General features: G+C 45.6%; 1 protein-coding gene across 1 annotated transcript in view; it reads left to right on the top strand.

Moving 5' to 3' along the window:
• SMG1 (SMG1 nonsense mediated mRNA decay associated PI3K related kinase) overlaps positions 1-25,783 on the top strand; it is a 1,828,328-nt gene that overhangs the window by 1,196,545 nt on the left and 606,000 nt on the right. The window lies entirely within an intron of this gene.

The following is a 25,783-nucleotide window of genomic DNA, read 5'->3' on the forward strand; positions in this document are numbered from 1 at the left end:
GGGCCCAGATATTGACACTGCATTTAAAAAGTGCAGTCTCCGGTCATTTTCATTTAACCTGGTCTCAAACTAAATTAGTCCCTGTTTTTAAAAGGGCAACAGATCAGATCCAGCCTGTTTTAGGCCCATTTCCCTTATAGAGTTGGGGGTGAAAGTTATTGGTAGGAATTTATTAAACCACCTCATGGAATGGGCTAAAGTGCGAGGCTTCTTGTCTGCCCTTCAGTATGGATTTTGCCCAGACCGGGGCACAATAGAGCAGACCTTGAAGCTCTATCTATTAACCTGCAAATACACCAAGGCCAAGAAGGAGGACATCCATCTGATCATCATGGACCTTAGCTCGGCCTTTGATAGTTAACCGCTTACAGCTTTGGTCCATGATGGAACAGATGGATGTTGATGTCGTTTTATTTAATCACTTGTGTGATTTGCACAGTGGTCTTACTGCCTGCGTTAGTTTTGTCCCAATGGGGAATGCACTGAGCTCTTTTAACTTCAGTGTGGGGTGCGGCAGTGCTGTATTTAAGCTCCTTTTTTATATTAATAACATAGAGCAGGCTTTGACAGTTACTGTAATTGAAGTTCCCAGAGTAGGATGCCATTCTATTTCTGCCTTGCTATATGTGAACAACACCTTTTTAATGGCCCATACTGCTAAAAGCCTGAACAAGCTTCTTACTCTTTTCACTAGTTTTATGAACAGTCTGGACTTAACTACAATTTTTTTTTAAATCGCACTTCATGAAAAATGGACCATCAAACACGAAAACTATGAAATATGTAATAGATGGACAACATATTAGAATGGTGTACAAGATTAAGTACTTGGGGATACTATTAGACTCTGAGTTTAATCTGGAACCCGCTTATAAAACAGAATGTTTTATCTTTTAACAGGGCGATAATTGGCATTGGGGATTTTTACCACTGACTGGGACATACTCATATCCAATCTGTTTTGGAAATTTATAGGGCTAAATGTATCACCCCCTAGTGTGCTATGTTAGTGGAATCACGAGATATGGCCAGGTTGCGCCACTTCAAGTCGCTGAAAATAAGTTTTTGGGAGTTTGCCAAAGCATACCTTATGAAATTGTCCATGAAGAATTAGGTATAGATGTTTTAATTGATCGTCTCCGCCTCAGCCTATTAAAACTTTGGAACTCAATTTGGATAAAGGAGGAACTGAGTTTGAGTAGACTGATCTTGCAGGTTTGCCTGCAACTACAATAGTCCCCACAGATTCCTTGGCTGGCATACGTTGCACTCAATTTTCGGGCCCTAGGGCGGCCAGATATGTTTAACACCTCAAACATAGCTCTTGCTGACAGAAAATGGGCTGAAACCGCTTTTAGGGACAAACTGACATCAGAGCGTGATGTTGCATTAACAAAACACACTATGCGGCACCCAATATTGGTGAAAACAGCAAAATCGAGCCAGATTTGACTTGGAATATGTCTTGCCACCAACGCCAATTGCTGACTTATTTCAGATTAAATTTATTTCCAAGATTAGTCCCATTTAATTGTGGTTGTTTTAAGTATTCAGATTTGCCCCTTTACAACTGTGACAACACATTGATTAATGATACATTACACACGGTTATGCTTTGCTCAAAATACAGTAACTTGCGGCACAACTTCATACACTCCATTTTATTACAGCTGAATTTTACTCAAGTTAGGCCAGCCTTATTGTTCTTACAGTTGTTAAACTCCCCTTCTATTTGCTTTTTTCCTTGTGCTTTTTCTGATTGGAGTTTTAGAACCTGAAGGATTGTGGCACTGAAATTGTGTATGTTTTTAGTGATCTGTTTTTTATGATTTTATTTATAAAATCGAATAAAGTTTATGAATTGAATTGGATTAATCAACAGGGCTACCAATTTGTTACACTTTGTACATGTATTATGTGTTCCCACTGACACAAATGTAACTTCTTAGTCTCTTCATTATTGCTTCACTGTCAGCAGTTCAATTATATGTATACTGTAACATTTGACCTTTTGTTTTTAAAATTCCAAAGTTTGTTTCTTTCCATGATTAATTTATCAATGCTTTTCCTTTTGTGAATAATTGTGAGGGTTTCCATTTTCATACCATTTTATTCAGTGAGAACAATTGTATTCAGTGAGAACAGTAACCAGTGTATGCTGAAGAGACTATCTGTTTTCCACTTTTGTTAATACCACTAAAACGTTTTACTCCTTACAGGACATGCAATAGGAACCCAAAGTGTTTCTTGATAAAGCATACAATAAAGTTCAAAATAAGGCTGTTTTAATTATTCAGCTTATATTCACTATCCTTCCAGAAGCACATGGCTGTTAATTCCTGTAAGGGGTGACACTGGTAAAAATAAGTCTGCCTAATGGCTGGTTATACGCTACTTCTTTTGGACAGGTTCAAGGCTTAGCTTTGTCAATATTAAGATTTAGACAGAGCAGTACCTTTAAAAGAAATAATTACACATCCAACCAAATAACTTAATAGTAATTATGGTATAACAAGAAGCCACTAAAGCTTGACTGTGAAAGTAAAACAGAGGCTTTCCTTATTGGGCCTTATTAAACCACCAACAGTATTGTATTGTAATTATATAGCGCTTACTACCCCTGACGAGGCGTCGAAGCGCTTTTTTATAGAGTAGCACGCTACTCCGGGACCCATAGAAAATTAGTGTTGAATTGGTATAGTGAAACATGCAAGTACATTTTAAGTGGTGGATAGGTTAGTCAGTTATTTGGAATGATAGCAGAAGGATAGAGGAGGACAAAGGTTTGTATTTATTTTAGTGCTTGTTGATGCACGCTATTCAGAATGCCTATAAAGGATTAGTGGTGATTTCATATGGTGAAAGACGAAGTAATGTCAGTGGTGGATATTAGTCTGTTACTTGGAGTGAGAAGGATAGCGGAGGGATAAAAGGGGAAGAAAGATTTGCATTCATATTGCACTTGTTACCCCTGATGGGTGTTGAAGCGCTTTTTCTGGCGAGTAGCACACCACTCCGGAACCCATAAAGGATTAGTGTTGAAAATTTGTATAGCATAAATATGAAGTAATTTGAGTAGTAGATATGTTATTCAGTTATTTGGGTAGTATATTTGCATAGTTGAATATGGAATTTGAGAAGTGAACATGTTAGTCTGTTAATTTTGATTGTAAAGGATAGTGGAGGGATAAAAGAGTGAAGGATTTTTTGTTATGCCTTAGCAGGAGGAGGCTTTTGGATGAGTAAAAATGAGTTTTGGTAGTAGCTCATTAAAGTCTTGTGACGTAGGAAATTTACCAAAAATCAACCTATCTACCCAAACACAAATAGGAGAGAAGCACAGACCCTTCATCCAATAGCTGTTTCTACAATTTCATCTGTTCTTAGGGTGATGGCACAAAATAATCCACGTTCCGTCCATCAATAAATTAAAAAAGACCAGAAGTATAGAAAATATTTTGTACATCGGTTTGTCTACGTTGTGACATATAATATACAGATGCCCAGCCGACTCTTTTTGTTCTTTCAAAGGGACTTCATCTGGACTGCAAACGCATATAGAATATTAACAATCAAAAACATTTAAAATTCCAACATACACAAAATACAATTTCATACATCACAATAGTGAGTTACAAATAACCCTGGATAAGGTAAGTCTCAATTGTCATCGCCATCCATCTCATACAATATTCATATTTAACAATATAACAATTTCCAGTCAAAATACTCAATTTAAACTACTTTCTTATAACCTACATTTCATTACAAATCGGAGTTCTAATCTTTTGTGACTGGAAATTGGTATATATGAATATTGTATGAAATGGATGGTGATGGCATGTGATAACAAGTGAGACTTTAGTCTATTCAAGGTAGTGTGTTACTCACTATTGAGTGCACCTTCTGTGCTCCAGTTCGAGGTTTGATCAATTGCAGACCATTATGTAGAGACTCTGATTAATTCAGTAGACTTAAATTAAGAGCTGATCCCATGGTGTAGCTGTCTGTCAAGCATATTTCAAATAAAGCAGAAAAAAGCACCACCAGAAGCATAGGCATCCACGCCCTCTTGTTGTTTTAATGGAACCTTCCATTTGGGTTCTGGGGGTAATGCAACCTTGCACTCTTATTCTCTTGTGATGGAACTCCAATTTTCCTGTTCCATTGAAAATGCAAACCTGCCCTTTTTCTTTATATTGGTAAAACATTGCATTTTTTGTTCTTACAAAGTTACTGTTTTATTGTGGTTCTGGAAGAATGTTGACTAAGTACAACATGGCATGCAGTACAGAACCTTGTGGAGTGATGCTTGGTGCAACTGTGCTATGTATACATTCATATTTCTTACACTGCTTCCCCACTCACCACCTTAGCCCTGGTGGAGTGTGATCTGACACCGGTTGGAGAATGAGCTCTATGTAGGATGAAGCAATGGATATTACAATATGTTATTCATCTGTTTGTTTTAATAAATAAACATTTAGCATTTGTTCCCTGAAAGTTCACAAATAATGGACAATTACAGATCCTTGGTTTGATCCAGAGGAAAATACAAAGTGCTTTTCCCAACCTAGTTTTGTAGGATCTTTTCAGGTGAAGAAGCATTGGGGATGTTTCGAAAGAATGGTAGCTTCACTGTGATGGAAGTGATGAATACTCACCATGCTCCTATGGAACTTTATGAATGGTTATCTGCAGTAAAGGCCAGTAAATTGCTTGCAATCCTGCTTTTGGCTCGAAAGGCTTGCCATTAGACTGTCAAATATTAGATAAACATCCCAGTTTGGATGGTGCTATGACGTATCAGAAGAAATAAATGCACTAGACCCACCTATCTCTTGAAGACCTTGTTAAGGAGGATGCAGGAACACAATAGCCCCCAATGTGCATCAGGCAGGTCTTGGATATATACACCACAACAATAATGATGTCCTAGTGCTCAAGGCAGAAACAATATTGTCAAAAGATCTGCGGCATCACAAGTTGCACCAAAATTACAACATACCTCCCCTCTTGCAATGAATTTGGCATCTCGCTTTCTCACCTTTTTTCTATGTTACACTAGGTGAATGTGGGCTTTGTAAAATGTTTGTTAAGTCTATCAGAGTTGGGCTATTTTAGTAGTGGCAGCAGACTGAGGCATCCCCTACCCCAAATTGATTGCAAGAGGGGAGGTATGTTGTAATTTTGGTGCAACTTGTGATGCCGCAGATCTTTTGACAATATTGTTTCTGCCTTGAGCACTAGGACATCATTATTGTTGTGACTTAATGAGTGGAGGGCGTCCTAGTTCTTGTGTTTCCCTCTGTGCTCCTTCTAGTCCATATTGGATATATACACCCCTATGCAGCCCCGTCATTGAAGTGGCATGGACAGGAAATGGCGCCATCAAATGAGCACTTACATGGGTTGATGTACGTACTACACTGAAGAGGTTCTGCCAAGTGGCAGAACCTCACAGTTTGTTTACTCCAGTTCAGTGGATAACATCCTGACAGCCGCCGGTACCGCTAGGTTCCTGATGATAGGCCTAGTTGTTGAAAGGTCAGTGCCTCCAGACCAGCCAGGCTCTCCAGCTGTGGGAAATTAGTTTGGCGTGTGATACACTTCTTCCTTCAAGAAGAGGTCTTACGGCTAAGGGAGGCGCATCTGGTCACTCTGTACAAGGTGTAGTAGATGAGGGTACTAAATCTTCCAGGGCCAAACCGCAGCAACTAGAATCACTGCACAACTTCTGGCGAATTCCCTTAATGAGATGGATTCTGGGGGAAGGCAGTCAGATACATCCCTGTCCAGTCTATACAGCCCTTCCTCCAGTGATCTAGTCTTTTGTCTATCGAAGAGGCAAACCAACACCACTTGGAATTGCAGTGGGTCACAAATGCATCAATAGGTGGTTGACCTCAGGTCTAGAAGTTGGCAATTGAAGACTTTCTGGAGGAGCTCCTTCTTATAAACAGTTTTCTGGAGATTTTCAGTCCGGCCGCTCTTCTTTCTGCAATGTGAGTGAATGGCAAGAATGTGCCTTGTTGCAGTGCCAACTCCGATAAAGGTACAGGAACTTGGTATAATGGTGAAGAGTGGGTGACCACCTTACGCGCAGCGACCGCGCCCAATCCGCGCCGAAGGTGCGCCAAAGGTAAGCCCGTCTACGCCCGTCCGCGCCTGGACCGCGCCCAGCACCAGACCCCCTGCCCCTCGCGCTGCCCAGCCCTCCCGCATTACCTACGATGCCGCAACCCTCCTAGCCCTTAACCCCGGTCGCGCCCCCAACTGCGTCCAAGCAGCTCCTGGACACACCCATGGACCTTTCTCCTGCTACTCCTGCAAATTCAGCGGCACCAACAACTACTCCGCTACGACCACTCCACAGACTCCCGACCCCAACCACCTACAATGCATCCTTCTCAACACCCGCTCGGTCCACAGACACGCCATTGACCTATGGAATCTACTAGACACCATCTCTCCAGACGTCGCCTTCCTAACAGAAACATGGATGAACGCCTCCTCCGCCCCAGACATCACCATTGCCATCCCTGAAGACTATAAGATCACACGCAAGGACCGTACCGGCCACACAGGAGGAGGAATCGCTATCGTCCATAAGAAATCTATCCGCATCTCAACCAGCTCTAACGCCAACCTCGCCAACTCCAAACACCTTCACTTCCAAATTAACATCGACCCCAAGACCACACTCAGAGGCACCCTCCTCTACAGACCACCAGGACCCCGCGCAAAATTCAGTGAAGACATCACGGACTTCATCACTCCACACGCGCTCCCCTCCAAAGACTACATCCTTCTGGGAGACCTCAACTTTCACCTTGAAAAGATCAACGACCGCAACACCACCACCCTCCTGGACAACCTCGCCAACCTCGGACTTAAACAACTAGTCACTTCCCCCACCCACATCGCAGGTCACACACTCGACCCCATCTTCTCCTCCAGCAATCATGTCTCCTTCAGCCACACTACGGATCTCCTCTGGACTGACCACAGCTGCGTTCACTTCACCTACAACAAGCCAAAACCCACCAACCACCTCCAACCAACTCTGCAAAGAAACTGGAACAAAATAACCACCGACCAGATCTCCGCATCGCTCCTTCTAAACACCCCAGCCCACTCTTCTAACCCAAACCAAGCCGCCGCCAACCTCACACTATGGTTATCCAACACCGCCGACACCTTAGCACCACTGAAAAAACGTCAAAGCAAACCTGGCAGCAAGAAGGCCTCATGGTTCAACGAGGATCTTAAGAAGTCCAAGAAACTCTGCCGCTCCCTTGAAAAGGCCTGGAAAAAAGACCCAACCACTAGCACCAAGGACGCCTTCAAAAACGCCACCCGCACTCACCACCAACTAATCCGAAAGGCCAAGAAAACAGCATTCAAGGATCGACTTGACAACAACGCCCACAACAGCAAGGAACTTTTCAACATCGTCAAGGAATTTTCCAATCCCTCGGCCAACTCCAACGACATCACCCCCTCTCAAGCCCTCTGCGACTCCCTAGCCTCATTCTTCCACAACAAGATTGCAGACATCCACAACAGCTTCGACAACCAACCCGGAGACCAACCCATCCAACCATTTGCTGAACATCCTCCCCCCGTGAACACCCTTAACGACTGGAACCCAATCTCCACTGAGGACACAATCCGCCTGATGAATTCCATCCACTCAGGATCCCCCACAGACCCATGTCCTCACCACATCTTCAACAAAGCAGACTCCGTCATAGCACCGCACCTCCGAGACGTCATCAACTGCTCCTTCAACTCCGCCTCCTTCCCGGAAGACTGGAAACACACTGAACTCACCGCCCTTCTGAAAAAACCCACAGCGGACCCCACCGAACTCAAAAATTACCGCCCCATTTCGCTCCTTCCATTCCCGGCCAAAGTCATCGAGAAAGCTGTCAACAACCAGCTCGCCGCTTTCCTCGAATCCAACAAATCACTCGACTCCTCACAATCTGGCTTCCGAGCAAAACACAGCACTGAGACCGCCCTCATCGCAGCAACAGACGACATTCGAACTCTACTGGACAATGGAGACACAGTCGCCCTCATCCTCCTCGACCTCTCTGCAGCATTCGACACAGTCTGCCACAGCACCCTCTTACAACGCCTCAATAACATCGGAATACAAGGAAAAGCACTTGAATGGATCACCTCGTTCCTCACCGGAAGAACCCAGAGAGTCCGCCTTCCACCATTCAAATCTGAGGCCACTGAAGTCATCTGCGGCGTACCCCAAGGGTCCTCACTCAGCCCCACCCTCTTCAACGTATACATGAGCCCCCTCGCGGCCATCGCACGCCAACACAACCTCAACATCATCTCCTACGCAGACGACACTCAACTAATCCTTTCTCTCACCAATGACCCCAGCACAGCCAAAACTAACCTACACGAAGGAATGAAAAGTTGCCGAATGGATGAAACAAAGCCGTCTGAAACTGAACTCAGACAAAACAGAAGTCCTCATCTTAGGTACATCCGCCTCTGCATGGGACGACTCTTGGTGGCCGGAAGCCCTTGGAAAAGCACCCATCCCGACAGACCATGCACGGAACCTAGGCGTCATCCTGGATTCTTCACTCTCAATGAACAGACAAGTCAGCGCCGTATCCTCATCCTGCTTCAACATTCTCCGCATGCTCAAAAAAACTTTTCGCTGGATCCCCACCGAAACAAGGAAAACAGTCACCCATGCTCTGGTCACGAGCCGACTGGACTACGGAAACACCCTCTACGCAGGTACTACCGCTAAACTCCAGAAGAAACTCCAACAAATCCAAAACGCCTCAGCCAGGATCATATTAGACATACCGCGCAACGAACACATCTCTGGTCACCTGAAAGACCTCCACTGGCTACCCGTCAATAAGAGAATCACTTTCCGACTGCTAACCCACGCACACAAATCACTCTACGACATCGGACCAGAATGCCTTAACTCACGACTGTCCTTCTACACCCCCTCCCGCCAACTACGTTCTTCCAGCCAAGCCCTCGCCACTGTACCTCGCATCAACAAGACCACCATAGGGGGCAGATCCTACTCATACCTAGCTGCTAAAACATGGAACTCACTCCCCGCTTACCTTCGCCTTACCCAGAACCACCTAGCATTCAGAAAGCAACTTAAAACGTGGATATTTGACAAGTAATCCTCCTCCCCTTTCTAAGCGCCTTGAGACCCTCTGGGTATGTAGTGCGCTATATAAATTATCTGACTTGACTTGACTTGACTAAAAGAGGACCATGCGTTGTCATTGTAGACCATCCTGATCTCAGCAATCAAAGAAAAACCTTCAATTCCAGGAACAGTGCTAAAGCTCTGACATGTTTATCTGGAGGGACAAATGATTCATCCCAGAAAGCACAGATGGATAATAGTTGTCTCTAGTGTAACCTCCGCCCTCTCCAAAATTCTGAAGCATATTCAATAACGGTGAGCTGTAGATGGGTCAGGTGGAACTGACATCCCTCCAAGCAGTTGAAGTTAATGACCGCACCATTCCAGATTGGCTCCATGGAGGATGGGCATAATGAGCTTCAGCTGGGTTTCTCACTGCTGTGATGGATTTGCAGGGAGCACATTTGTAGTTTAGTGAGGCATACCTACATCATACAGGTTGTTTGGAGTCACCGAAGCCTGTGATACCACCAGACTGTCATGTTCTTATTGGTCAGGAAATGGCCCACGGCCTGGCTAGTGGCCATTAGTCTCCTTGCTGAAGAGAATCGTTGCCAGCTGGCGTTCTGATTGAACCCTATAAACCGAATCCTGGAGTGGACTGGAAAATATTTTGTGTGGTCAGCTTGAGATTCAGGTTTGCAAAAGGTTTTTAGTGTTGTTGGTAATGAGTCTGCTGCAACCTTTCTGAATGCTGTACGAATGAGACATTTCAGATATCTAGGACAGTGATCCTTCTGCTGGTTAAGGAAGGCCATCATTTTTTGGAAAGAAACCATGGGTGACATTGACACCAGCTTGCAGAATCAAGTACCGGTTGTGTTACCTTCTACCATGAAACCGAGGTATTTGCTGTTGGTGTTTTGAAGATCTGCTGAATACGTCCGACCAACACTCTGCACAACTGCAGCTCCTGGGCCAAAGTTAACATCTGGAAGTTTTGCAGGTCTCTGGAAATGATTTTGATTTTAGAGATCAAGGAGAGAGTACTTTCACTTTCATTTTTCCTTACGATAAAATAAAGTGTGTAGTATCCTTGTGCTATTTCTGTGGGCCATTCTACTGCTTGGAAATGTTCTTTGAATGAAGACTGTAGCAGAGTTGTTCTGAACGGCAGTGGCAGCTAAAGAGCAATTCTAATCATTCACCACTGGGAGAACCAGTACATCTTTGAGGATTGGTGGTAGTGGAAGGAAAAACCTGCCCTCATTGGCATGGAGTTGTCCTCCTGAGATTGTGCAAAGGAAAGCAATTAACCAAGCAGCATTTCTCTAGAACATTTCAGTCTCGACTGAGGATGGAGCATACGATCAAATTTCCCTGCTGAAGTGTCTCCTCTTCACCTGCTTGCTTTCCAATGAAGTCAAGAATACAGCTCATTCTTGGGTCTAAAGATCTTAAGTATCATAGGCCTTTGGTGGCTGGGAAAGAGAAGGCAGTCTGTTGGGTTTCACTTGGGTGGTGCTCAATGATTTAGCAGTGACTCTTCCAGTCTTGTACTGCAGAAAAGCCTTGATAAAGCAAACAGGTTCTTCCCGTCTATCAGAGGTTGATGATATAAAACTTGGCCTCCAACTTCAGGTCCTAAGATTTGAGTTATCACTGGACAGTGACCACACCTTGAAAAAGCACATCACCATGAAAATCAAGATAGCTTGCTACAAGCTTCCTTCGCTGAAGAAATAAACAATTGCTTCCTAGAAAGAGACTTCAGAATTGCCATTCAAACCCTCATAATGTCACATCAGAATTGTTGCAGAGCCCTGTCCCATGGCTTCCCAGATACCACACTCACTCTACTCTACCTCCTGCATGTTGCAGAACGCCTTATAAAGGGCTCGTAGGACTGAGACCACATCATCATTGTAGGACGCTGCCTCTTTGTGATATATCAATAATCTGATGTACCATGTAAAGAGTCCAGGGATGCCCTTTCTAGTGGACAGGGGCTTGCTATGCAATCCCAAAGTGCTCCATCAGGGGGTACTGTGGTCGAGCAGCCTTAGGCTTAACAGAGACGAGTGCAATACATTCACAAAATACACACAATGGTCACTAAATGACAGCACGACTCAAAATGGAGAACCACACCAATTTATAAGAATAGCACATATGTTTATATATGTTTAGGCATCAGAGAAAAATTGTTCAGGTTAGCAAGTTTTCAAATATATATAATTTTTACTTTAAAAAGTGGACACGGTGCATTTTCTGAGTTCTGCAATGTTATCCTATTGAAGGAAGAACAAGTTCTGTAAACATGTATAGTACAGTGATTTATAAGACCTGTCTCCACGAGCTAAGGTGAGTGGTGGGCAAGGTGAATCAACAGAACACCAGCGGCGCAAGGGCGACCAGGTGCAGGTAGCGAAACAGCGTCGGGAGCCCAATGTATTTCAATTGAGATCGGTCACTACATAAAGAGGCTGCAGGCCCTGGCCAGAAAGCCAGTCAGGCTGAACCAGCAAGCAGGCTCAGGCCTTGCTATGCTCGGGAATTGGGCAGCCTTGGTCCTATTCTGCAAGGTCCAGGGACGACTGGTGCAGAGGTGTCTTTTTAGGCGTCTTGTTTTTCCTTACCTGAGCAGTTGAGTTAGGGGGTCAGGCAACCTCGTCTAGTCCAGGAGGGGTGAAACAATGATGGATTCAAGTTCTGGAGGGCTTGTTGGCACTGTTGGCCCACTTCAACTTGGGCCTGAGGCGACGGGTGCGGTTGCTGCTTCAGGTGTCTGATTTTGACGGTTTCGAAGCCCACAGTCTTTTTGGATTTTCTGTTGCACAAGTCTGCTGTTCATAGAACGTCTTGAGTTTTTTTCGAAGGCAGACAGTCCTCCCAAGTTACCCAGTATTTGGGTATTTTTCATAGTTTCACATGCCTGAATCATTCCCTACCGCCGAGGCTGGACTCCCACAGTAAAATAAAATAGCAGTGCCAAAGGTAAATAACAGTAGTAGGCCCTAAGGAAAAAGGCCTGAGGCCCAAACCTTATTAGCCTATCTACAGCATTATGCTAAAAGAACCAAACTTTTGGTACAACCAATCAGCTACCAGCACCCTCTAGAACCCTCTCTGCAGAGCCAGTTCTCCTCAGATTTTCACCGCACATCGTGTGGAAGGGAGTCTCCCTGAGTGCCAACTCAGTTTATCCTTCTAGATATCTGACAAGAAGGCCTTGTTCAAACCTTGTAGAACCTGCGAAAAAAAGAGTCCTTGTTGATGATCACCATAAGGACTGCATTTACTGCCTCTACCCTAAACATGAGGCAAAAGATTGTAAGATCTGCCGAACCTTCCCTTCTACAACTCTCAGGGATAGGGAGGCAAGAGTCCTGTTGTGGCTTAAATCTTCTTCAGCTGAAGATGATGATAGAGCCTCAACTTCCAGCAAGAGAGCAATATCTCAGGACAGTTCGTCAAGTAAGGGGACAGAACATCATAAATCCTCCCACTCTACTCCTGAACCTTCTCAAAGATCTCCTCAGGCTACAGCTCTCAAGGACTTTAAAAGGGAATCTTCCAAAACTGTGAGTAAAAGCTGTTCTATTCCCTCAGCTTTTCCTTTATCATCGACAATTTCTGTCACCTCTTCAGCTCCTTTGTTGACGGCGACTATTTCCACTACTTCTATCACTTCTCCTATTCTGTCGACTAGGATTTCTATTGTGACTAAGTAGACCGTCGTCGACGAAGGCCTCACCGACAAGGCATCAAAACACTCATCGACGAAGGTACCGTTGACGAAGCCCCCACCGTCGACAAAGCCTCAGGTTTCTACTACGACGTCTACGACTGCCCCGTCGACGAAGAAGCCAAGCCCGTCGACGGCGATCCCGACGACGACGGTCCCGTCGACATAGAGTCCGTCGATGATGGTTCCGTCGACGTCGAGCCCGTCGACGATGGTTCCGTCGACGTCGAGCCTGTCGACGATGGTTCCGTCGACGTCGAGCCCGTCGACGATGGTTCCGTCGACGTCGAGCCCGTCGACGACGAGCCCGTCGACGTCGAGCCAGTCGACGACGATCCCGTCGGCGTCGATCCCGTCGGCGTCAAGCCCGTCGACAACGATCCTGCCGCCGCCGATTAAAATAAAGAGTCCATCGACGGTAGCTCCATTAACAATAATCCCTTCGACGACTGCACTAGTTACAGGGATGGAACCTACTCCAACTAAGGTTTTAGCAGCGGCAACTTTTTCAACACCTGTTTCATCAAAGACTTTTCAGCTTAAATCTTACCAAAGAAATGACTGTTCATATGTCTCTCCTTCACTCCATCTCACCTTCTTGAGACATATGTCCAAGAGGATGATATCTGATGACGACGATGATGAAGGAGCTTTTTGGGTAGCTCGTCATCCTTCTGAACTTAATATTAAATGTCAGGATGACAGCACTACTACCAAGAGGACATTGTTGTTCCTCATTACACTGAATATCAGAGGCAATCTCGGCTTCTGGATTCTAGCCATCTGCCTCCTAACCTGATTCAGGACTTGCAAGCCATGTTAGCTGATTATAGGCAGCGCTTTCCCCCGCAGCAGGTCATTGCACCACCTCAGCCTGTGGTGGTTCCAGATCCTGTTCCTCTACCCGAGGTTCCGACGCCAATGTCTCCAGTTGCAGAACCCTCTCAGGAGCACCCGCCTCCTCAAACTCCAGACACTTCTTCAGATGAGGAAGTGGAAGACTGTGAACTGCCAGAGAATCGCCACTTGGATCCATGGGATTCTTATATTATCTCTATGCCTTCTCCACCAACTCCACAACCATCGGACTCTCCACCAGAAGATATAGGTGGATTTTATATCCTCATGCAGCTCCTGCTTGGTTTCAACTTCCAGTAACTGTGGAACAAACTGAATGTTTCCTAAATGATTTCAAAGAGGAGACTAGGAAATGTACTAGAGCCATTCCGATCATCGACTATATATGGACCGAGGGCATCAAGATTATGAAAAACCCTGCATCCGTGCCTGCTGTGCTTCCACGGGTAGACAAAAAATATCGGACTCCAGCCAACAGTCCATCCTGCCTCATTGGACACCCTAGGCTGGATTCTGTCATTTCACAGGCCGCCCAGCAAAGGTCCAAAAACCCAGCTACGCCCATCACTACACCGCCGAACAAAGAGGGCCGTCGCCTTGATCTCATAGGTAAAAGAATTCAACCATGGCTGCTGCTTCCATCCAGGCAGCAAACTCATTAGCGATCATAGGGCATTATGATCGCCAAATGATGTCAGATATAGCTAGTTTGATTGACCTAATTCCAGAGGAGAAACGACCGGAAGCTCAGAAAATTCTCCTGGAGGGAGAGCGCGCAGCAGCAGAGACATTGTCAATGCAAATTTCAGGCAATTAGCTAGTGCTGCAGTCCTCAAGCGCCAGGGTTGGTTAAAAGCTACCACCATCCGACCAGAAGTCCAAACAAAAATATTAGATATGGCCTACGACAGAAAAACTTTGTTTGGCAAACGTATTTATGAAGTCCTCCAAATACAGCAAGATCTTTAGGTTCCCTGCAGTACACACGTGGGACATTCAGAGGCGCTAGGGGACGTGGCTACTCCTCTAGAGGAGGTTACAGTACACAACAAAACAGACAATATCAGCCTCAATATCGACAACATTACTAATCATCATACCACCAATCCAATACAGCTGGTTTCTCTCGCCAAGGAGGCCGAAAACGTTCCAACAATCAAGGGCGAGACTCTAACAGAAAGCAGTGAGTTCAGCCGGGCGCCAATCACATTTCCTTCCCTCCACATGGGCGCGAAAATTTCATCTCATCTGGAACAATGGCAAGAAATGACCTCCGGCCAATTGAATGTTAGACCTAGTAAGAAATGGACACACCCTAGAATTTGTCAACAAGCCACCAACCACTCCGCCCAGGGGGCCTCCTCCCCCTCGTCTTCATTTATTGTTCAAAGAAGCTTATACAATGCTCCTCAAGAACGCTATAGAAAAGGTCCCCGTACATCAGAAAGGGACAGGTTTCTATTCCCGTTTTTTCCTAATCAATAAGAAATCAGGGCAATGGCGACCAATCCTGGACCTTAGCGATCTCAACAGTTTCCTCAAAAAAAAAAAAAAGGTTTTCGCAAGGTCACTCTCTCAGAGATTCTCAGTTGCCTGAACGAGGGAGATTTTATGGCTTCTTTAGACATGGAAGACTCTTACTTTTTCATCCCAATCCATCCGAAACATCGCAAGTATCTCCGCTTCACTGTGGCTGGCACCCATTATCAGTTCAAAGGGCTCCTGTTTGGACTAAAGTTGGCTCCAAGGATCTTCACAAAGTGCCTGGCCCCGGAAGTGGCTAAGTTGCGTTCTTGGGGAATCCCGGTCTTCCCGTACTTGGACGATGGTTAATCAAAGGTCCTTCGCAGCACTAACATGTCGCAATCTCTTTTGGGGTTAACTGTGAACAAAAGCAAATCCCAGTTACTTCCAAAACAAATCCTGCCTTTCCTTGGAGCAAGTCTGGACACAATCCAATGCAAGGCATTCTTATCTCAAGAAAGACAACTTCGCCTCCAAAAGCTAGCACTCTGGATCTCAAAAAGAAAGTCACGTTCTGTTCTAATGTTCGCTTCACTCCTGGGAATGTGCTCTTAAGCCATAAATCTCATTCCCTTGGCACGTCTCAGAATGAGACCTTTACAGGAGGAACTGAATCTTCAATGGCAGCAAGTGACAGGTTGTTTGAACGACACCATCAAGGTCACACTACGCATGGTGGACGCTCTCCACTGGTGGTCACAGTTGACCAATCTGGCACAAGGTCTCACGTTCATAAAAAATCCCCCAGACTTTTTTCAGACAACAGATGCGTCCATGGAGGGATGGGGAGGTCATAACCAGGATTTGCAAATGCAAGGCAAGTGGTCTCAGAAGTACCGACAACGACACATCAACAGCCTGGAATTGCGAGCAATCTTCCTATCGTTGCAAGCTTTCCTTCCAAGGATTACAGGATCATCGGTACTGGTTCGAACCGACAATACCACCAGCATGTTTTACGTGAACATACATGGAGGGACAAGATCGGCAACCTTGTCTAAGAGGGCTCAGGAGTTATGGGAATGGGTCACATTCCACAACATAACCCTCAAGGCGGAACATGCCTCCACAATACCCTAGCGGACACCCTCAGCAGATCCCTATCAGTCTGCCACGAGTGGGAATTAGACCAACTCCAGCTGAACAGAGTGTTCCAGGTCTGGGGCAAACCGGCATTGGATTTGTTTGCAACAAAGCAGAACAAAAAATGCCAATATTACGCCAGCAGATATCCTCAACAGGGGTCAAGTCGGAATGCCCTGTCCGTGCGATGGTCAGGGATCTGTCCTTACGCTTTTCCCACAATCCCTTTGATACCAAAGGTGTTACGCAAGATGAAGTGGGAGGGCTGCCGTCTCATCCTAATTGCTCCCCGGTGGCCACGACCATACTGGTTCTAGGAACTTCTCTTGCTATCCCAGGACCAACCGATCTGTTTCCTTCCAACACCCACACTGGTGTCGAGGAACAAGGGGCAGGTGCTTCACCCAGACCCTAAAACTCTCAATTTACACGCATGGCTCCTGATTTCCTAGAATTCAAGGACCTTGATATCCCTCAGGATTGTCGCGACATCTTAACCAAATCAAGAGTTCATAGCACAATTAAGACTTATCATCTTACATGGAAGAGATTTTGCTGTTGGTGTGAAACTAACAAGGTGCATCTGATAGAAGCTCCTGCAGAACAGTTTCTTCGTTATCTGATGCATCTGGCTAGGTCTGGACTCACTTTCTCATTGGTTAAAGTGCATCTAGCCGCTCTCTCCAGATTCAGGAAAATTGCTAAGATTCCATCACTATGTTCATCATCTCTAATCAAACAGTTCATGAGATGTCTTGTCAGATCTTTCCCTCCTGTGAGACCTCCTCCACCGGAGTGGGAACTTAACACGATTCTCACACAGTTGATACCTGTTCGAACCCATTCACAAAGCTGACCTCCAGTTTCTAACATGGAAGGTTGCTCTGCTTTTGGCTATAACATCCACTAGGAGAGTAAGTGAAATTCAAGCCTTCACTATTTAAGGAGCCATTTCTGCATTTCTCTAAGGATTATGTCACTCTCAGAACTAACCTTACATTCATACCTAAAATACCGTCCCAATTTCATCTCAATGAGCCGGTAAAGTTACAAACTTTCTTTCCAAACCCAACTACTCCGGCGGTAAGAACTTTACATTCTCTGGACATCAAAAGATGTTTAAAATTCTATTTGCAGAGAACAAACTCTTTTCGAAAATCTGATCAACTATTGGTGGCTTACGGTCAAGCCACACTGGGAACAGCTGTCACAAAAGCCACAATTGCTAGATGGATAGCTTCTACGATCCACTTCTGTCATGACAAAGCTAACAGACCATTGCTGAGAGAGGTTAAAGCTCATTCCACAAGAACTGTGGCAGCGTCTACAGCATTATTTGCTGGAGTAACTAGAGAATATCTGCCGTGATGCGACATGGAAGAATGTCCACACTTTCACAAGGCATTACTGCTTTCAATCAACATGTCAGGAGGATGCGGCAGTTGGACAGGCTGTCCTACGCCAATTTTTTCTTTGAGAACAGTTCAGGTACCCTATGTTCTTTTGATATTCATATATGTATATACATAAATATATACAGAGATAAATAGTTATACATTTATAAATGTATTATTTTCATATAAGATGTACAGGTTTCTATATTCATGACTATATGTGAATGTGTGTGTTTCTTTACGAATCTTTAAATCATGTTGTACATATGAAAAGTCTGATTATAATGCATTTGTTAATTATTTACGGGTGCAAATGGGAGTTTATCAGTACAAGTCTTCCACCATCTGCAACTGCCTGTCTAATTGGCATACTGCTTGCTACTCTGATTCAGGCATGTGAATCTATGAAAGATACCCCAATACTGGATAAGAAAACAAGTTACTTACCTGTAACTACAGTTATCTAGTATTAGTATCTTTCATAGATTCACATGCACCCACCCTCCTCCCCGGAGAGTTCGTTCTCTATTTATGGATACTTATTTCTCACTTGTGCTAACGAAAATCTGAGGAGGACTGGCTCTGCAGAGAGGGTTCTAGAGGTTGCGGGTAGCTGATTGGTTGTACCAAAAGTTTGGTTTTTTTGGCATAATGATGTAGATAGACTACTATGATTTGGGCCTCAGGCCTTTTTCCTTAGGGCCTACTACTGTTATTTACCTTTGGCACTGCTATTTTATTTACTGTGGGACTCCCGCCTCGGCGACGGGGAATGATTCAGGCATGTGAAGCTATGAAAGCTACCAATACTGGATAACTGTAGTTACAGGTGTAAGTAACTTGTTTTCTTTCTGGAGTCACAGCTGCAGGAGGAGTCGACTTTGGAGCAGTTTTTGGCGACGGCTGCAGGCTGGCTGGCAAAGCTGGTGCAATGTCAGGTGCTTTCTTCATTTTTCTCTACTTTTGCGGCTCTTTGGTGTCCTCTCTTTTTAAGTCGTCAGGATCTGCTTCTCTGGTGCCAGGGGCTCCCCTAAAAACTGAATTTAGGGGCTTTAGAGGGAGTGCTAGGTAGTAGGCAATGAGCTACTTACCCTCATATGACCACTTCCGTTGGGAAGTGGGCATAACCCTGACCCTGGTTGGTTAATTCTCTCCAAGACAAGATGAAGGAATCTGAAGAGAGTGGTCCACATCACCTGCTCCACCCTAGGGGTGGTGCTGGAAGAATGCAGGCACCCCTCTCAATCTAACTAATTTTCCCACCTGTCCTCCTGTCAAAAGTGGAGCCGGACAAGGGATTTGGCATCCTCTCCTATGAGAGAAACCAGACTTGTGTACCAAAAAGTGGGTGCTGCTTTGAAACTTCTATGCCTTGGCATATTAATCTGCAGGTCTTCTCTTAGGGGGGAGGCCAGAAACCAGGCCAGAGCTGGCCTGGTTTCTGGCCTCCCCAGAGCGAAGCGCACGCTTGGGGGTCAGGAGTTAGTGTCTGGTGTCAGGCTTTCTAAAACCAGTCAGCCCACCAACAGTTGGCCCAGTTTCAAAGGGCACATCTGATGTGCCCTGAAGATGCATCTGTTGATAAAGCCAACACTGGAATCAGTGTGGGTTCATCAATACGAGATGTTTGATATCAAACATCCCTATTTTCAGTGAAGCCATCATGAAGCAGGGGAACTAGTTTCCTCCAGTACCCAGCACATGTTTTAAAATGGCTTCCCTGTATTCTTGCACTGGGAGTAATCAAACTGACAGCACAGGGGCATATCTGCTCATGCCAGTATCCTCTCATATAGAATATTAAGGACCCTGCCTTAGGGCTCTCAGGCCTGCGATAGTGGAGACTTACAAACATCATATGTAGTGGTAGGGGGCATGGCACTGTAATGGTTTCAGGCTTGTTCCGCAGGAGCGTCAGGAACTTGGAGAGTAGTCCTCAGTCGTCCCCTACGGCCCTCCGACTCTATCAGACTCTAGAGTATCGGATGGCACGCCAGGGGAAAACAGGGAAACAAGACCAGGAAAGGTTGGGGAAGAAGGTAGCAGATCCTGAATGTGGCACCTCAGTGTGGATTCTGGATGAGGAGGCAGGCTGTTAGGGAAGGGTAAGGTTACAACCTATACTCTACTACAAGCTTGTGTATATCTCCAATACATATGTGTCACCTACCACAGTAATAGTCAGAGCTTTGGAATACCAATGGTGGGTAATTCTGGTGTTGACTCCCTGTGCAATAAAAAGACATACATTTTAACATTCTACCCCAAACTTATGTTAGTATGTATAAGAAGATATTCTGTAAATCTCACCACGCGGATTTGAGGAATGCTTGGCTTGTACCTCACCCTATTCCAAGTTATAATGTGCTTGCACGAGTCTTTCGTCTGCCGTATGTACAAAGTGCAATCTGCCAAAAGTGTCACAACCTTGTTACATCCATCAATAACCACAAACAAGAATATAAGAGAGGCAGCGCTACGCGCTGTTACCGTGATTCTGGTAGCTGAGAAGCACAACTCACCAAACACTGGTCCACGCAAGTGCCCAAAAAGGAAGGATTATAGCAAACTGCCAAAGGGAAGGCTGAAGATGGTGGTTCACCCAACGGGAGACGGCTCCGGCCAGTGAACCTGATACGAATGTGCAGTAAGCAGCACCCGGCCGGGCGACGGGGAAAGACCCGGCCGCCGGGCGGAGCACCAGGATAGGGGAAAAAAGAAATGATGCAAACGAACACAAATTACAGCAAACGTGTTCTAAGGAAGCCTCGACAGAATCACTAAGTGCCCCAAACAAAACGCGGTAAATTTGAACCCCCAGAGATTGTACTGGAAACGGTGGAGCAGATCACCGGCACGTAGGATGGACCACAAACAAAACCGTAAGTCAGGCAAACGCCACAGGGACGGAAGAACAGGAAGTGAGCCAAACGCTAGAACGCAAAGCGGCGTTCTGGTGAATCGGTGTGCCTTAAATAGAAACCAAGGCCACCAGCGTTTAAAGGAACACCAGGCGCCTCGATTGGGACCTCGGGGCATGACAGCACTCTCGCCCCACAATGGCACCCATCCCCCCCCCCCCCGACCCCCCCCACCCCCGGTTTGGGTTTGTCTGGATGCTTCTGATGAAACAAACGGACCAACCGCGGGCGTGTACGTTACTAGCGGGTTCCCAGGTGCGTTCCTCGACTCCATAACCCTTCCAATGTACAAAGTACTGAAGGTCTCTCCTCACTCTACGTGAATCCAATATAGACTCAACCTCTTATTCCTCAGTATCCTGGATGGTTATGGGAGCGGGTTTCTTTGGCAGTTTGGTGCCTGGTTCAACCGGTTTTAACAATGAAACATGGAATACAGGGTGAATTCGGAAAGAAGCTGGTAACTCCAGCTTCATGGCCACTGGGTTAATCATCTTTATCACCCTGTAAGGACCTATATATTTGGGGTTGAACCTGCGTGGACCACTAAGTGATATGTATTTTGTGGACAGCCACACCTTATCCCCGGGTGTATAGATGGGTTCCAATCTCCTGTGTAAATTCGCCCCCTCCGTGTATCTTACTTTAGCCATCTCTAGGTGTTCTAGGGCCCTTTTATGTACCTCCTATAATCTCTCCACCATGTCAGCTGCAGCTGGTGCTGGTGTTGGACTGTTCGCTGGGATCCCTGATGGTTGTAATTTAGGGTGAAAACCGTAGGAACAAAAGAAAGGTGTGGTGTCAATGGAGGAATGCGGGCTATTGTACGAAATTTCAGCCACCCAGACTAGCTCATCCCAGTCTACAAGGGATTGTAAGAATTGGTTCCTGATGTACTGTTCGAAACATTGATTAACCCTCTCTGTCTGCCCATCTGATTGAGGGTGGTGGCTAGAGGACAGTCTAACATCTATCTGGAGTAAAGAACATAAACACCTCCAGAAACGAGACACAAATTGTGCCCCCCTATCCGAAATCAAGACAGAAGGTAACCCATGGAGGCGGACTACCTGCTGCAGAAACACTAAAGCCAATTCAACAGCTGTGGGTAACCCCCTCAAAGGAACAAAGTGAGCCGTTTTCGTGAACAAGTCTACAATAACTAACAAGGTATTGTTTTTCTTTGTGGTGAGTGGTAACTTCACTATAAAGTCAAGTGACACTGTATGCCAAGGGCCTGGTGGAGAAGGTAGGGGCATAAGTAACCCTACTGGGTTTTGGTGAGATACTTTGCTTTGTGCACACACATGACAAGTTTTCACAAAGGATTCTATGTCTTTAAGCATAGTAGGCCACCAGAATCGTTAACGCACTGCTTTAATTGTCCTTTTAATTCCTGGATGGCCTGCCACGGGATGTGCATGATACCAATCTAATACCTGCTCTTGCAATTCACGGGTAGGCAATACCACTCCACCCTGCACGCAAACATACCCGAGAGCCCACCATGTCATGCATGTCCACTGAGGCTTGGCTTGTCCTGACCTGACCCAAAAAACCCTCCTCGGTGAGTATCCCTCCTATGACCTTCTCCCTAGGAATGATATTGGTGGATCTACGAATTCCACCGAAGGTTCAAAACCCAGTCGAGACAACGCGTCCGCCTTTCCGTTTCTTCTCCCTGGCCTGTAGTGGACGGTAAAGTCGTACTCGCTAAAGAATTGGGACCAAAGTAATTGTCTCATGGATAAAGCTTTGGCTGACTTGATATACTGGAGGTTACGATGGTCAGTATATACTAAGGCTGGGTATTGAGCGCCTAGTAAGTATTGCCTCCACTCCTCGAAAGCCTTTTTAATCGCTAGGAGCTCCTTGTCCCCCACTGCATAATTGTATTCAGCCGGGGTAAACTTGTGGGAGTAGTAGGCGACAGGGTGACATTCTCCTGACACTGGATCCGCTTGCGATAAGACGCCTCCCACTGCCACTTGAGAAGCGTCCACTTCCACCACAAAAAGGCAAGATCTGGATGACGCAACACAGGTGCATGCGTAAAGGCATCCCTCAGGAGCTGAAAAGAGCGATCGGCCTCACGGGACCATACAAAAGGAACACCCTTCCTTAACAAGACAGTAATGGGGGCAACCAAGTCCGAAAAACCCTGGATAAACCGCCGATAGAAATTGGCTAGATCCAGGAAACTCTGAATCTCTTTAACATTCCGAGGCGCCGGCCATGAGAGAACAGCCCTAACCTTAGCGGGATCCATGCTGAGGTCCCAAGGAGAGACAACAAAACCCAAAAAAGGGACCTCTTGTGTATTGAAAGTGCACTTTTCCAATTTGCAATACAGATGATTGTCGAGTAGGCGTTCCAACACATTCCGCATGTGTTGCACATGTTCCGTCATAGTAGAAGAGAAAATCAACAGATCATCAATGTACGCTATCACATATACATCAAGCATATCCTTGAGCACTTCATTTATAAAGAACTGAAAAGCCGCAGGGGCATTACAAAGCCCAAAGGGCATCACAAGGTACTCAAAAAGACCGTACTTCGTACAAAAAGCCATCTTCCACTCGTCTCCCTCCTTGACACGTTCAAGATGGTAGGTACCTCGCAGGTCCAGTTTGGTAAAAAACTGGGCATTACGCACTCTGTCAAGGAGGGAGGCGATAAGAGGCAAAGGATAACTGTTCTTGATGGTGACATCATTCAATCTTCTGTAGTCAATACAACAGCGAAGTCCCCCTTCTCGTTTGGGAATAAAAAACAATGAAGATGACGCTGGGGAGCGTGAAGGTCTAATAAAGCCTTTCTCAAGCATGGTGTCTAAGTAGTCACTCAAATACAAATTTTCCTTCTCAGTGAGAGCATAAACCCTACTGCATGGGATTCTTGCTCCTATCTCTAGGTCAATGCGACAGTCGTAGACCCTATGTGGAGGAAGTACTTCAGCTTCCTTGGCATCAAAGACTGACTGTAGATCTTGATAACAGGACGGTAATACTGACACAAGATTATCATCCTTCTCGGTGTTGGTTACTACTTCAACCGCCGCCACTAAAGGCTTTGGACAGATAGTCTGATGAAACGTCAGAGTAGAATTTTCCCAATCAATGTTGGGATTGTGAAGTCTCAACCATGGGATGTCCAGAAGTACCCGGAATTGCGGAGAACAGATTAGATCGAAGTTTATTTCTTCATGATGATTAGGGTCTATTTTCATGTGAAGCTGTACTGTACTATGGGTTACAGGCCCAGAGACAAGAGAGCTGCCGTCTATAGTGGTGACATTACTGATTACCTCCTTTTCAATACAGGGTATCATGTTTTCTTTTGCCCAATCCGTATCCATGTAATTACCAGAGGCACCTGAATCTATCATCACAGAAACATGTTGCCCATATGTAAGGTATGCCGAAACAAAAAAATGATTAGTGGGACCTATCATAAAATCAGAAGGAGAGACCGTAAGTCCAGACCTACGGGTCAGTTGGATTCTACCACCAGTCTCCTAAATGATGTTATGTATGCGACAAGATCTTGAGTACCCTGTTTAAGTCCTAATAGCTCAGTATCAGAGGAATAGGTATACATATGCCTGTCAAATAGTTTACGGAATTCCCTCTTAAAAGCTGGGAAACTACGCAACAGTGGGTCGTCTCTGTCTACCAAAGGAATGGCCCAATTGGCTGCAGGACCGCTAAGGTATGATATTACAAAAGCTACTCGAGACTGGTCAGAAGGAAAACAAGCAGCTTTACAAGAAAAATGCAGCTGGCATTGACTAAGGAAAGCCGCACATCGTGCCGCGTCCCCCGAAAACCTCTCAGGGGGTGCTAACGGAATGGATGGAAGTGTAGAGACCTGTACTACTGGCGGCGCAACATTAGATCCTCCACCCGGCGCTCCTGTCGACTGTTGGAGCTGGAGAGCATCCACTCTGTTAGCTAAGGCCTGTGTCTCTGCCTGCAGGTTACCTATCGTACCAGCGAGATCCACCAGGGTGACCGTTCCCAATTCCATGACGCTCGGGCAGAACACACCACTTGGGCTTTGCGTTCTGTAATGGTTTCAGGCTTGTTCCGCATGAGCATCAGGAACTTGGAGGGTAGTCCTCAGTCGTCCCCTACGGCCTTCCGACTCTATCAGACTCTAGAGTATCGGATGGCACGCCAGGGGAAAACAGGGAAACAAAACAAGGAAAGGTTGGGGAAGAAGATAGCAGATCCTGAATGTGGCACCTCAGCGTGGATTCTGGATGAGGAGGCAGGCTGTAAGGGAAGGATAAGGTTACAACCTATACTGTACAACAAGCTTTTGTATATCTCCAATACATGTGTCACCTACCACAGTAATAGTCAGAGCTTTGGAATACCAATGGTGGGTAATTATGGTGTTTACTCCCTGTGCAATAAAAAGACTTAGATTATAACATTCTACCCCAAACTTATGTTAGTATGTATTAGAAGATATTCTGTTTATCTCACCACGCGGGTTTGAGGAATGCTTGGCTTGTACCTCACCCTATTCCAAGTTATAATGTGCTTGCACGAGTCTTTCGTCTGCCGTATGTACAAAGTGTAATCTGCCAAAAGTGTCACAACCTTGTTACATCCATCAATAACCACAAACAAGAATATAAGAGAGGCAGCGCTACGCGCTGTTACTGTGATTCTGGTAACTGAGAAGCACAACACACCAAACACTGGTCCGCGCAAGTGCCCCAAAGGAAGGATTATGGCAAACTGCCAAAGGGAAGGCTGAAGAGGGTGGTTCACCCAACGGGAGACAGCTCCGGCCAGTGAACCTGATACGAATGTGCAGTAAGCAGCACCCGGCCGGGCGACGGGGAAAGACCCGGCCGCCGGGCGGAGCACCAGGATAGGGGAAAAAAGAAATGATGCGAACAAACACGAATTACAGCAAACGTGTTCTAAGGAAGCCTCGAAGAAATCACTAAGTGCCCCAAACAAAACGCGGTAAATTTGAACTGCCAGAGATTGTATGGTAAACAGTGGAGCAGATCACCGGCACGCAGGATGGAACGCTCAGGGCCGGTAACACCACAAACAAAACCGGAAGTCAG

Source organism: Lissotriton vulgaris, chromosome 10, assembly GCF_964263255.1.
Source record: "Lissotriton vulgaris chromosome 10, aLisVul1.2, whole genome shotgun sequence".
In the NCBI taxonomy this organism is placed as follows: domain Eukaryota; kingdom Metazoa; phylum Chordata; class Amphibia; order Caudata; family Salamandridae; genus Lissotriton; species Lissotriton vulgaris.